This window comes from Colias philodice, chromosome 21 (genome assembly GCF_061535455.1).
Source record: "Colias philodice isolate Cphi_HAF_F1 chromosome 21, ilColPhil1 Martin Lab GWU primary, whole genome shotgun sequence".
Lineage (NCBI taxonomy): Eukaryota > Metazoa > Arthropoda > Insecta > Lepidoptera > Pieridae > Colias > Colias philodice.
In genome coordinates this window covers 10,073,473-10,087,619 of record NC_143106.1, presented here as the reverse complement: position 1 = coordinate 10,087,619, position 14,147 = coordinate 10,073,473, and the positions used below count along the sequence as shown (strand labels likewise).

General features: G+C 32.5%; 1 non-coding gene across 1 annotated transcript; it reads right to left on the bottom strand.

Annotated features, from left to right (window-relative positions):
- Positions 1 to 8,061: 8,061 nt before the first annotated feature.
- On the bottom strand, positions 8,062 to 8,254 carry LOC149479150 (U2 spliceosomal RNA). The gene has a single exon (XR_016317392.1). It is a non-coding gene; the product is annotated as a U2 spliceosomal RNA (small nuclear RNA).
- Between the last annotated feature and the right edge of the window lie 5,893 nt (positions 8,255 to 14,147).

Sequence of the window (14,147 nt, the reverse complement as noted above, 5' to 3'; positions counted from 1 at the left end):
CCTGGCCTGGAGACGGGCTGCCGCCGAGGGGGTCGCGGAAGAATTCCAACAAATACCCGCGGCCCCATCATTAAAGCGGCTCGACGGAACACAGTGGGGTTTTAGTCGGTAAGAATCCGACATAACCCACGGCTCCTTCCCCGGGGGCCGTGGGTATCTTTGGAAGATTTCCCCACTATAAAAAAAAAAAAAAAAAAAGGTATGTAATTAATTCACTTTAGATTTAAAAATCGTTGAATAAGCTTTTCGGAAATTGAAACTAAATGGCGTTTTTAACTGGCCAGCAAATCCGTTTTCTACTAGATTTGACCCGTACCTTCACACACGCATCCAGTAAAAAGCTTGCCTATGTGCTAATCCAGACAATAATCTCTTTCTGTATAAAACTTAATAATCATACATACCTACAGATTACAGATCCCGCTAGATGGCACGAAAGAATAATTTCAGAAAGTCAATATTATTAGCAGAGATATTTCCGCCTAAAATTCCACTTACCTTATAATAGAACTTTGATAGATAAATTTATTGACATTATTTTAAAAGAGCAACTATGGAGTTTCTTGCCGATTCTTCTCCATAGATACTGCTTTCCGAATCGGTGGTAAATGTTAAAAATACTATGTAATGACGATTCGAAAGTGCTACTAAATAGTAGTCTAATTGAATAAATGAATGTTTGAGTTTGATACATAATTCGTCATATCATTACTTATGAAAATACCACAATTGATTGACGACAAGACGACATTTGTCACAAAGATAATATATAGGTAGTTCTATATAGTGGTGTGTGTGGTATAAGGTTGGGTCGCCTAAGATCGGATGTGATATAAGATCGGATGCATGGAATAACTCGCAAACTAGGCAATATTCTCTACTGCTACCAACACTACTAGATCCGCCATTTTGTTCTGCCCCTCTCTTCACTCTGCGGCCGGCCAGCGACCAGACGAGACGTGTACACAGGTGATTCAGCAGAAAAGTGTATTTTGTGGCGAAAATCGTCGATCCGATCTTACCTACAAAATTTTGATGGCTCATTGTGGAGAGTACTTTCATTGAAATAATGTAATTAATTATTTTGGGGCAGAATTAGCGAATCCTCTTTCCATCTGTATACTTTGATTACGCCTAGGACGTTCACAACCCAAGATCCGATCTTCCCTCCCAATGCCGAAGATCGGACCGAAGTTTAGCTCTTGACTGCGCCTTATGCAATAATGCGCAATAATTATTAACTTTTAATATATTTAACTATCCAATGACGCTATGACTATCAGACCTTAGGTACATTTTCATTATTTAGTCCTAGAACACGGAGGATAAAAGTTTGAGAAACTTAATTAGGATGAGGAGGGAAGACCGGACTAAAAAAACGCAATAAAAAAAAAACTTCTTTGTCAAATTTTTTGAGGAATTTCCTGACTCAATCATTGATGCTCAATGTATGGACGTAAGTCCGGATGTTTTCCTAATGTTAACATTATTATTAAACGCATAGAAGTGAAGATACTACATAGTCCGATCTTCGGCCGAACTGTTATTTTCTTCACTATGGTAAGTCGAAAAAAGTCTGCTTTTTAGGCTCTAAATTTGCTTAGATAGATAGCATCTACGCAAACCAAAAAATTAGGGGTTAAACAATATTTTTTTGTCATCAATTTACAGTTGACCGCAACAGAAAAACGACATCGAATCATGAGAAATAAAATAAAAAATACAGTACGTATAAAATTTTTGGCATATGCGTCCGATCTTAGGCGACCCAACCTTATTCTAGGAAAATACCAGATATCTGTGGGGTTTTACCCGGTGTAATGAAATGCACTAAGCTATGTGCGTGGCTGTGAAACCCACTTGATTAAGGTCAGGAATTCAGAACTGGTATGGGGACGAGAATCTGCGATACTACTAGATCTGAATCCAAATAGTTTACATATAGTGCAATATTATAAGGGGTAAGGTTAGATTTTTCGTAAATTTGATATGGATGAATACAAAAATTACTTTACTGATTATGAAAATACTTACACTTTTATAGCGTTTCCTTTGATATTGATATTTATTAACATTCAATCCCGGTATCTATAGAGTCAGAGTTAAATCTTACAGAAGACCGTAGTGAATGTTATTGCAGATACAAAACTGGAAGTTACAATATTGGTCACACTAATTAAATAGATGACCTACGAAACGATGGCTGTTAAAACTGTTAAAAACTTCTTTCTTTCATATTCAATGGATAGATAGATATAATTTAGATACCTACTTATAACAGTTCAGTGAAAAAATACAAATTGAAAAACTTCCATCATTTTTGACATGAGAAAATCAGGTAAAAATCTCTCGATAACGCCCAGAGTGAAGAATAATGAATAATGTTTAGTCGCCGTCGTCATCACAATGATTCTGTTCAATAACGACATTTTAGCACTTAACAATAATTATAAGTTCTCACATTATATTATCAAACAAGAAACATGCCTACATCTGTTAAAGTGCCTTGTACAGATCAATTATAAAATAATAATCGTAATGTATATCTTAGGCGGTTTGTTTACGTTACGTTTTATACAGGTAAGTAAAAGATCTATTTGTAATATCAAATTTCCTTAAGAATAGTTTACGAGGCATTCTTACACCTAAAAAAAATATATAAAAAAATTTTGCCAGTTCATAGCTGTTGGTTACTTATTAGACTGCGGTTTGAGACACGAGATTTTTTTTTTTTTTATAGCATTGGAAGGCAAACGAGCAGACGCAATGGCCGATGTTGATGGCAAAGTGCGTCGCCCATTGATAGACGTCCATAACATGCGTTATGGGTGTTGCCTACCATAGGGGGGAATGGGATGGGATAAAAACGGTCTTAAGGAGAAAGGTGGAGCTAACCGTGAATTAGGTAGCGGTGTGCTTTTGGCCTTTAAGAAACACATATGCTTTTTTCTTGAAATAACTCAAGTCGTAGTTCCTCGGAAAGACAGTCGATGGCAGATTATTCCAGATCTTACATGTCCGTGGAAGAAAGCTACAGTTACGGTTTTTTATTGATTGATGATACATTATAAAGACGAATGTTTGTGATGATTTATTTCCCTCATTCGGAAACCATCAGATAGATCCTTTGTTATTTGGAAGACTCAGTGCTATTAACTCATCATCTACTAACGATTAGATATATCTACTATATAAATAGTAATTTTTTTAATACTACTAATTTTTTAATAAAATTTCGAGAACTGTTGTGAATGCTGTGTACCTGTTATTGATAAATGCATAATATTAATGAATTTATAATATTTGTGTTTAAGTTGGTGTGCCAAATAAATATATTTAAATAAATAAATAAATAAATTTTATTTTAAATTTTTATTTAAGTATCAACGCAAGCGTTCATTAAAAAATCCATATTATGGATACCAAGAATTTTCAATTGAATAATTAAGACGATAAAAAAAATAGCATCTAAATTTCTATTTTAGGGCGAGGTCGACCTCGTGAAACTGTGCGTAATTTATTCCCAATGACGAACAAACTAATAAATTAAAAAAAATAATAATATATTATATAAATGTATATAGCCTTGATCCGCTCATGTATATTCAGCCTAAATGAAACTATGTGACGCATTTTAAGTTTTAACGCCTATTTCAGCGAGCTGACAACCCTGATAAAGTGATAAAATATAATTAAATCTATATTGTATCTGGCAATAATGACAATAATTAATCACTTATATCCGGTATTAGTTCGTAGCTTCCGGTCAGGACTCGGTTACTGTTACTCAATATTTAATTATATTTATTTGAAACTAATAGAATTATCTTGTTTGTTTTTGAATATGGTAATGAGATTAAATTGATTAAAATTATTAAACGTGTCGGAAGTCAAGACTGTTTGAGTTGCAGAGGTAATTAACTCAGGTCAAGTCAAACTAACAATTAATTTGGTATTATCATAGAAATCTAAATAATTGACACCTTGTTATTTAGATTTCTATGGGTATTATTGCCGAGGTGAGGATAGGTAAACGATTTACCTTTTTAAAGCCCATGCAAAACTAAGGAAAGTAATTATGTATGAAGAACTTTTGAAGAAACTTTAGATAGGAAATTTTTAAGTGTAGTGTTGTATAAATAAATAAATATTACATAAAAGCTTTATATAAGGTAATTTGGCATTCTTTGGATATTACCAAACGCTTTTCAAAAATGCTATTAAATATTTAAATATATTTACATTTTTATTAGCTACTATATCACATCGTTAACCTTAATATGTTTTGCTTAAAAACATGCAAATGTTAATTTCAATGCAAACATTAGGTACCTACTTACAGTGGTATAATCCGTATGGGCGAAAAGTGAAAATTTAGTATTCAAGCATTATAGTTTGCTAACAAACTATAAGAACATTGAGTTCTAATTTTTCATTTTTGCTGAGCCAGGACCCTTTCACAGCCATAACACTTATTAGCAACCTATTTACTTATTTATTTATTATGTATTAAATTGTCATGTGTTTTGTGTTTTTTATTTGTATTTTTTCTATGTTAAGTATTGTGATTTTCAGTTGTAATAATGTGTTATTTTTGTGAATAAATGTTTGTCTATTGTCTATTGTCTATTGATGATAAAATATTCTATCTTGATGCTTTTTACTTTTATCTCTAATATCTCTCTAAACTCTATCAGAACCTATAGGTATATCATATATGAGAAAGGTAGGTACATCACGTTAAGACCATCAGGAACGGAGCACTGCGGGTAAAACCGCGCGGCACAGCTAGTGTTTTATAACAAAAACGAAGGTTATGGACACATGTTTTATTTATGTTTTTCATACTTTATTCTGTTATTGAAATATTTTATATGTAAAATACATATTAGATATTGTATATTTCAAATCAATTTACTTCTTACGAGGTGATGACGTACATGTAATATAAAAAGCTTTTAAAATGTATTAAAATATTATTTAATTTGTATATTAAATTAATTTTATCCAATGTTTTTTTAAAGACTTGAATTTTAAAGTATATTTTGTGATGTGACGTTAGAAAAATAATAAATGATTTAACTATTGCACAATATTCTTATTAAAAGAGAAAAATGTTACAATGAAAATTAATTCTTTACTAATTTTTGAAGTGAAACTTCTTTAGGCGCGTTGAGACTTGAGAGGGCAGGCGACGAATTTGGTACCTATATTTGTATCTTGCCAAAGAAGTTTCACTTCTGACACGTGTGCTCGGCGCACACGTTCTTTTCTTTGTCTAGATACAGACTATACAGCATAAAATATATTCTGTGTCACAAAAAATATTTTCAATTTAAAAAACCATTAATTGCAACAAACCACGGAAGTCTTTAATGTAAATCATTCTTGAATAAAACAATGAATGACAATACCGCGAAATGATTTTCCTCATTTCATTGAGTTTTTCGCGAAAGTTATTAGTTTCCATCGCTTGAGGTCGCGGCTGAGGCTACGATGTTTTCCGCAAAGACCTCAAAAACTTACCTGACTGCGAAAAAAGGAGGGCTATGTTGTTGACTTTTTACTTGAATTGTCCTTGTAATTAGAATAGGCTGCATAAATTAGGAGTCGGGTTTTTTGTTATTATAATAATTATTATTGTTTATTCGTATAAACTCAAGTATTTATGAATAGTCATATTTTAAAAACTACCACCGATTCGGATAGTAAATGCTAAATTTTGTAGTATTTGAGTGTAACAGCTTGTAGTTAGTTTTAAATTCAGATAGGCTGCTTAAAATGTAGAGGTAGAACCGATTTGACACTTTTTGACGTAAATTTTTAGGTTGTATGATCCCTACTATAATATTATAAATGCGAAAGTAACTCTGTCTGTCTGTCTGTCTGTTACGGTTTCCCCTCATAAACCTCTCAACCGATTTTGATGAAATTTGGCACAGACAATCTTTAGTCCCTGAGAAAGAACATAGGCTACCTTTTATCAAAACACCACGCGGGCGAAGCCGCGGGCGGAAGCTAGTATAGTTTATAGATAGTCAATACTACTGATTTTCTTAAATCTTGCACCATGTATATATTATTTTGCTCAGCTTTTTCTCTAAAATACATATATACATTTATTATACTATTCTGCTTAAATCAGTAGCATCAAAATAAACGTAACTAACTGCGTAGCTCGCAAAATGGATTCGCTCTACAAAACTTTTATTTAACGAATTTGTTATAATCTCAGGTTACTTCCTCGTGAATTTAATTTATTTTTTAAATGTCAAACAGTCGTACGTGCCTGTTATATTTGCACAAAAAACTAGACGCCAATAAAAAGAAAACGTTTAGGATACGCAGACTTCCCGATTTAGTTCCTAAAAAATGGTTCTTAGATTTATTGGGTTAATATAATATCAAGTATCTTATATATAGTTATCAATAAAGTATTGTCTAAATCTATTTAAATAAAACTCAAAGGTGACTGATATAGTGATCTATCAACGCACAGCCCAAACCACTGGACGTATCGGGCTGAAATTTGGCATGCAGGTAGATGTTAGGACGTAGGCATCCACTAAGAAAGGATTTCCCGAAATTCTTGCGGGAACGGGGAAAAACAGGGATGCACGTAGAAAGTCGTGGGCGGAAGCTATAAGATATTAAATAATAATGCAATTGTCTAATCCCACTCATCCAACAAATGTCTAATCCGGAATCCCACTAATCCCACGGTGTATTAAATCATATTTTTACATTCATGATTCAGTTATATATGTTTTATACATTTTACTTCTTATTTTTTTATATTTTATAACTCATCTGCTAAATTATTTATTTAAAATTTAAATATTAATGTTTATGATAAGACCAGCGATATCCAGGGCCATCTTAATTTTATATCATATATTTAGTACTACTAGCTTTCCGCCCGTGGCTTCGCCCGCGTTTTCAAAGAAAAACTCGTTCCCGTAGGATTTCCGAGATAAAACCTATCCTATGTCCTTTCTCGGGTATCAAAATATCTCTATACCAAATTTCATGCAAATTGGTTCAGTAGTTAAGGCGTGATTGAGTAACAGACAGACAGACAGAGTTATACTTTCGCATTTATAATATTAGTATGGATTAATAATTATCATGGTGTTCGCGTATGCATTAACAATTATGAATACCTATAGTAAAAACAAATAAGTTACATAACTATAAATAGCCGCAAGCACATAATAATTAATTCAATGATTTGCATGTTTATATCACTAATTATTATTCGATTATATCTTTAAGTACCAATTGCAGATCAAATTTGATATCACGTATTTCCTTGCAATATTTTGTTAATTCAGCCACGAAAAGGTGGACTCCAGACTATCAACAAACTAGGGCTGTATTATGAACACTGCATGCTGATTGGCTGAGCGACACGTGCCTTGTTATCTTGTGTTTTTGTAAAAAAATGCATACTAATATGGCAATGAATTTTTGATACTATCTCTATACGGTCTTGAGATCGATAAGATAGGTAGATAATTTAAATACCATTATAATTTATAATACATAATTTATTCTTATAATTATATAATTATCTTGTTGTTGTTGATTCACATTACTTCTATAATCTACACTACACTCTACAGTACAAGTTATAATTACTATTTTCTATGTATACTTACAATATCAGGTTGCAAAATTTGTATGAGCGCGTTAATCGGATACACTACAGGTTCTAATAAATAAAAATGAAAATATTTTGTTATTGTATTTAGATTGAAAGCATTTTTATTTTTTGGACATCACAAAGTTGCAAACATTACTTGCTTGTGGTTGCAAATATAAAATTGTCCAATAAAAACAGAGACATGGTTAAAACACAGAAGTTTTGAAGTAAAACTTCTTTAGCGGCGTTGAGCACTTTTTCTGTAATAATCTTAAACTCGCGTCAGGACACGTGACCTGATCGAAAAAGCTAAGACGTAAATATCAAACATGCTCAACGTCAATAATCAAGTTTTCACTTCTGCCGGCACTCACGGAGTGCAACCCGCCTTTTTTTTTAATATTAATTATGTGTTTATTATGTGGGCCAATCCCGGCGGCACTGCAATGCCGGGCCGACCCGTGACGGGAGTGGAGCGAGCCCCGAACATCCCGTCGGTTTACAAAAATCAGTTTAATATACTGGTCCCGCTGTGCGGGAACTTTCAGATATTAAGCTGAAAAGAACAGATACTACACTTTGATCTTAGCCAAAAGGCCGAGAAGCGATACCTAAACTAAGGTCTAGGGATTATTTACGTTGCCGGAAAAAAATAACAATAGCGCGATCTAAATATGATATTATGGTGATAGCGACATCTGTTGGCAAAATACTGTAATTAAAATTGCTTTCGCAATTGGTACTTACTTGATACTTACACCACTAACACATAAATAAGAACGTTGTATCTTTGGATTTGCAGTTTTTAAAAGAAAAAAAGAATGTTTTTGTCTATGAATCTTTCGTCTTCATTATATGCATACACGTGCACGCCTTGTCTTTCCGGTCATAGGTAGTAGGTACTAGCCGGATGATAAATATTAAATATAATATGTATACAGCAAACTAATCAATTAATAAATGACTTACATGACTTGCAGTTTAATATGTTGCATGTTTATGTTGCGGGTAAAGTGTCGGTTTTGGACATTTTAAAAACACCTATTTTTACGCTTTTCTCACCTCGCCTCATTTATACTCGTTTTAGTCCCATTTTAAACGATAATAATGGTCGTTTGTAATTTATTTATAAGTACGGAATAATTTTTGAATTTGTCTTTTAAACATTTTATAATAATAGACAATTATTGTGTTCTCAGAAAATGTTTTCATTCATATATTTACCTGTGAAGTCATGAATTTCTAAATTTCGTACATAATTTTTGTATTTACCATGTAAAAATTATACAATATTTTATGGTCATTAGACACAATTTTAATAATGATAATATAAATGAGGGTAGTCGGCTAATGGTTTGGGTCTCTCGTAATTGGACGGCCGCTCGTTCAGTTGTCATGGTAACGTAGCTGCTTAATTTATTAAAAACTAGCGGTCCGCCCCGGCTTCGCCCGTGGTACATATTTACGTTTTCTCTACATAAGAACCATCCTCGTACTTCAAGGAATATAATAAAAAAAGAATTATCGAAATCGGTTCAGCCGTTCTCGAGTTATGCGCTTACCAACACATTTTGCGATTCATTTTTATATATAAGACTAGCGGTCCGCCCCGGCTTCGCCCGTGGTACATATTTACGTTTTCTCTACATAAGAACCATCCTCGTACTTCAAGGAATATAATAAAAAAAGAATTATCGAAATCGGTTCAGCCGTTCTCGAGTTATGCGCTTACCAACACATTTTGCGATTCATTTTTATATATAAGATTAAAAATTATGACCGTAGAAGAAATATTCTCAAATATTTTCAACTTCAAAAAAAGAAGTTCTCATTTTGAATGTAATGTTTGAAATATACTTACGGTTGAAAACAGAACCTCCTTGTTTTAAGTCAGTTAAAAATTGAATGCGAGTCGACAAAATTTTATCAATTGTATATATATGTAAATGTTGAATCACATGTTGCGATATCTCCGATTCAAACTCTAGCCTTTTCTGTTCTTGTTTTCATGTAGGATATCTTTTCAACTGGAGTTTAAATTAGAAATTCGAAAAAAACACGTTAACACAATACAACTTTGCCTGCCTAAGAGTGTATGAATTCAAATTATTTACAAGAATGTAGTTATATTATATCAATATTGAAACAAAGCAAGTAAATGGCGATGATGATGTGTGGTCACATGATTATAGGTGTTGATGATTTAAATATTACTTCATTAAAGTATGAATTAAAATTATCTAGACACAATCTAAATTAATTGAATTTGTTTATTAACCGCAACATACATTGCAAGTGGCAACAAGCAATAACAATTATCAATTTATCGGTTCAATCATACAAAGCTATTCAGCATTACAATTATTGTAAACTTTTGTATTGCGCACATTAAATTCTTTCATTTACATAATAGTAAATAGTTACTATTAAACATTATATATTATAGGATATCTGTTCTATATCCTTTGAATGAATCGAGAATAGTCCATATTATGTTATAGTCAAACCCCGAAGCTCGGACACTCCTAGGTTGGACTGGTCAAACCTCAGATTTGGTATAATGACTTTGTCAAAGCCCAAATAAATGTAATATTTCGTCCTTTTACTAAACAATTTTCGTCAGTCGTTTAGTCCAGTCTGTGGGGAAATGTAAAAGCCTCTGCTCTACAAAAGGTGGCGTAGAAAATGTTTTGAAACAATATTGTTTAGGTATGAAAGGTTAATAAAAATCCAAGTTTTCGACCTTGACGGACCCAGTCGCTAGCCGCCATCTTGAATTAAAGGTGCTAAAATTAGGTATATTTTAAATAACTTCTCAATTGTTTACTAAATCACAAAAGTGTCTATGAGGGGTTCAAAGAAGACAAAATTACCTACATTTTTTTTATACATGATTATTCTGTAAGTCTTAAAGGTAAAAAGTTACAAGTGACGGAAATAATAATATTTACAGAAATCATATAATTTTAATTTTGTTTAAAAATTGTGCAGCAATCTTTTTTTATTCTTTTTGATGGCCCGGGCTGGTTAATGGTGGCTTCTTCATTATCGTCGCTGAAATTTTCTGTTTCATTGTCTGTATTTTTAGTTTCCAACCATGAAATTTCGTCGATTAAATTTAGGTACTTTTTATTGATAACTTTATGAATCGTTCATATCGGATATCTTCTAAGGATTCCTTATCCATGTCCCCTCCGTAAAAAGTTACTAGAAAGCGTGCTCCAGCGTCTTCGATTTCTTCTGGTCATGATGACGAAATTTCATGGTTGGAAACTAAAAATACAGACAATGAAACAGAAAATTTCAGCGACGATTATGAAGAAGCCACCTTTAACCAGCCCGGGCCATCAAAGAGAATTAAAAAATGATAGCTGTACAATTTTTAAACAAAATTAAAATTATGTGATTTCTGTAAATATTATTATTTCCGTCGCTTGTAACTTTTTACCATTAAGACTTACAGAATAATCATGTATGAAAAAAATGTAGGTAATTTTGTCTTCTTTGAACCCCTCATAGACACTTTTGTGATTTAGTAAACAATTGAGAAGTTATTTAAAATATACCTAATTTTAGCACCTTTAATTCAAGATGGCGGCTAGCGCCTGGGTCCGTCAAGGTCGAAAACTTGGAATTTGATTAACCTTTCATACCTAAACAATATCGTTTCAAAACATTTTCTACGCCACCTTTTGTAGAGCATAAATACCTACAGACTGGATTAGTTGTCTTGCTGAGGCGTCTTATGCGCTTGCGATGCCTATGCTGCGTTCGACCACGCCCGAGACTGCTGCTGACTTCAAAGGGTGAAATTTAAATGTATTTCGAGGATTGCCCGATGCTTAAGATAAACCAGTCCTTCCGCGAAGAGATTGTGTTTCGGGATTTGACTATATAACACATACATACATTGTAACATTTGAAAAGAGTATGTAAATCAGTGAAAATAAAATTTCACTCTTTAATTTATTTATTAGGTACTATTGCATTTAAAAACATTTGAATAAGGGCCGATTTTTCAATCCCTGGTTAAAACTTATCCGTCCAATAAAGTATTACACGATAAAATCAAAATGTCACCTGTAAACTGTCAATTGCGGGCAATAAGAATACATTTTGAAATGGTAGTTTTATACGTTATTCGACGAATAAGTTTTAACCAAGGATTGAAAAATTAGCCCTAAATCAAATTAAAGACAAAATTTATACATATTGCTTTGTTTTCTTACCATATTTTAATATCTTTTATGCAATTCCTGGAAAATACATTTACGCGTAAATCCAACAATTTCATGACAAATTATGCACATTTATTATTATGGATTAATTTGAATAATTGATAATATTGTTTCCGCAAATAGTTATTATTATGTAGACCTTAGTTAAATCACAATTTACATACGGAAGGGAGTATTCACATTTCTCCTTGGTAATAGAGAGGGATACGTGGGTTTGTTTATTATTGAAAAACAATATGCTAAACATAAACGTGATTGCAAAATAATAAATAATTCCATGGGTAATTAAAAAAATGCATATTTGTAGTACCTAGCATCATATACAATGAGATAAACTTTTTTTTCTGCAATTTAAATCCAAGCATTCATATTTCATGCAATATTTAACGTTTGATAAAAATCCCTGCTCCATCAGATTCATTCTGCTGAATAATGATTTAGTTTTTTCTTTTAATCACGAACATTATTATTATTTATTATCACCCCATTTTTGTATCAAAGAAAAAACATGGATAGACGGATAGTAGAAAGTAGTTTCATATATTCCACTCCCTTTTCCATATTACAATCTGGCAAAACCAGGGAGTAAAAACATGTAAAAACCCACACTACTGCTGAGGTATTTGTGATCGAACATAAGTGCACTTCCGTCTGTGACACAGTTAATTGGAATCATGTTAACATGCTGAACCGATTTCCCTAATTTATTTGTTTTAATTTGCTCCGAAAAAAAATCTAACGAACTCTATTATACCAATATTAAGTATTAACTATTTCATTATATTAATATTATAATAATATTAATTATTAACATTTTACTTTTTGCGTTTTACACTGCGCGCGAATACGTCAGCAGTAACGCAATATTTTTTTTTTTTTAGTAGATAGCGTTCCATTATTCTTAACTAGCGGTCCGCCCCGGCTTCGCTCGTGGTACATGTTTACGTTTTCTCTACATAAGAACCATCCTCGTACTTCAAGGAATATAATAAAAAAAGAATTATCGAAATCGGTTCAGCCGTTCTCGAGTTATGCGCTTACCAACACATTTTGCGATTCATTTTTATATATAAGAAGATTATTTACATTATCCTTATTAATAAGCAGTAGCGCTTTTTTGTTCACCTCTTATGTACAAAGTTGGAGCATTTATATATTTTAATTGTTATATTGTTAAAAGGTGGCATAAAATTATAATTTACCCATAGGTACCTGTTTGCAACCGTAAAGTTCATTGTTCTTGTTTTATGTTATAGGGAGGCAAACGAGCGGACGCACCGACTGGTGGTAAGCAGGTTGCGTCGCCCATAGACCATAACAGGGGTTTTGGTTGTTGCCTTAGAGTATATATACTATTGTAATAATATATACTCTAAGGTTGTTGCCTACCAGAATAGGATAGGGGGGAAGACGGAATTAAATAGGTGAATTCAATAGGTGAGTTCAGCTAGCTATTCCATAAAATGTCAACTCAAACTCAAATATTTGTTTATTGAATACAACTTTTCTAGACGCACTATATTGTCATACAACCTTAGCATACAACATATTCTTACCGTTGACCACCGGTAAAGCTTTTGCAGGGGTTTTGCTAAACTAAAAACAATATGTTATTCACATAACGCGGTCACCCCAATTACATGTAGAATGTCAAAACAATAATAATGTCTGAATTAAAGACGCAGTTTGGCATAACAATGCATAATTTTCAAGTTTTTGCTTCATGCATGACCAATTAGACATTAGTGCAAATAATAATATGATTTTTATTTTCAATTCTGCAAAGATGCTTGTTACCACTGTGTTGTTATGGATATATAGATGAGTCTGTTCGTTAAAAATATCTATAGGATACTTTTTATGGCAGAAGCTTAGCTACTATGATTTTATAGAAAGTCTCTCCAGAATTTTTTAAATGTGTGAAGCCATTGTAAAATGTATTTGGGCGTACTAACTATTGAATTAGCTTTACATTTTTTAATAAATATTGAATAAATTAAAGTAATCTATACTTCAATCAAACTTTTACATTGTTTTTAAAACGCACCAAAATAAATGCGGTTAAATTGAAAAAATCGATTAGTGAAAATAACGGAAGCAATTAGAGCTTTCTGAAAGACAATTTAATCTATGTAAAAAACATAGCAAAGGACGAAACTGGAATAAATTACTGTATCTAATTAAGATCGAGGAATGCAATGGGCGGCTGTGCTTTCAGAAGTCTTCAAGGTTTGTTCGACCAGCAGCTCTGTCAGTAGCCGCCG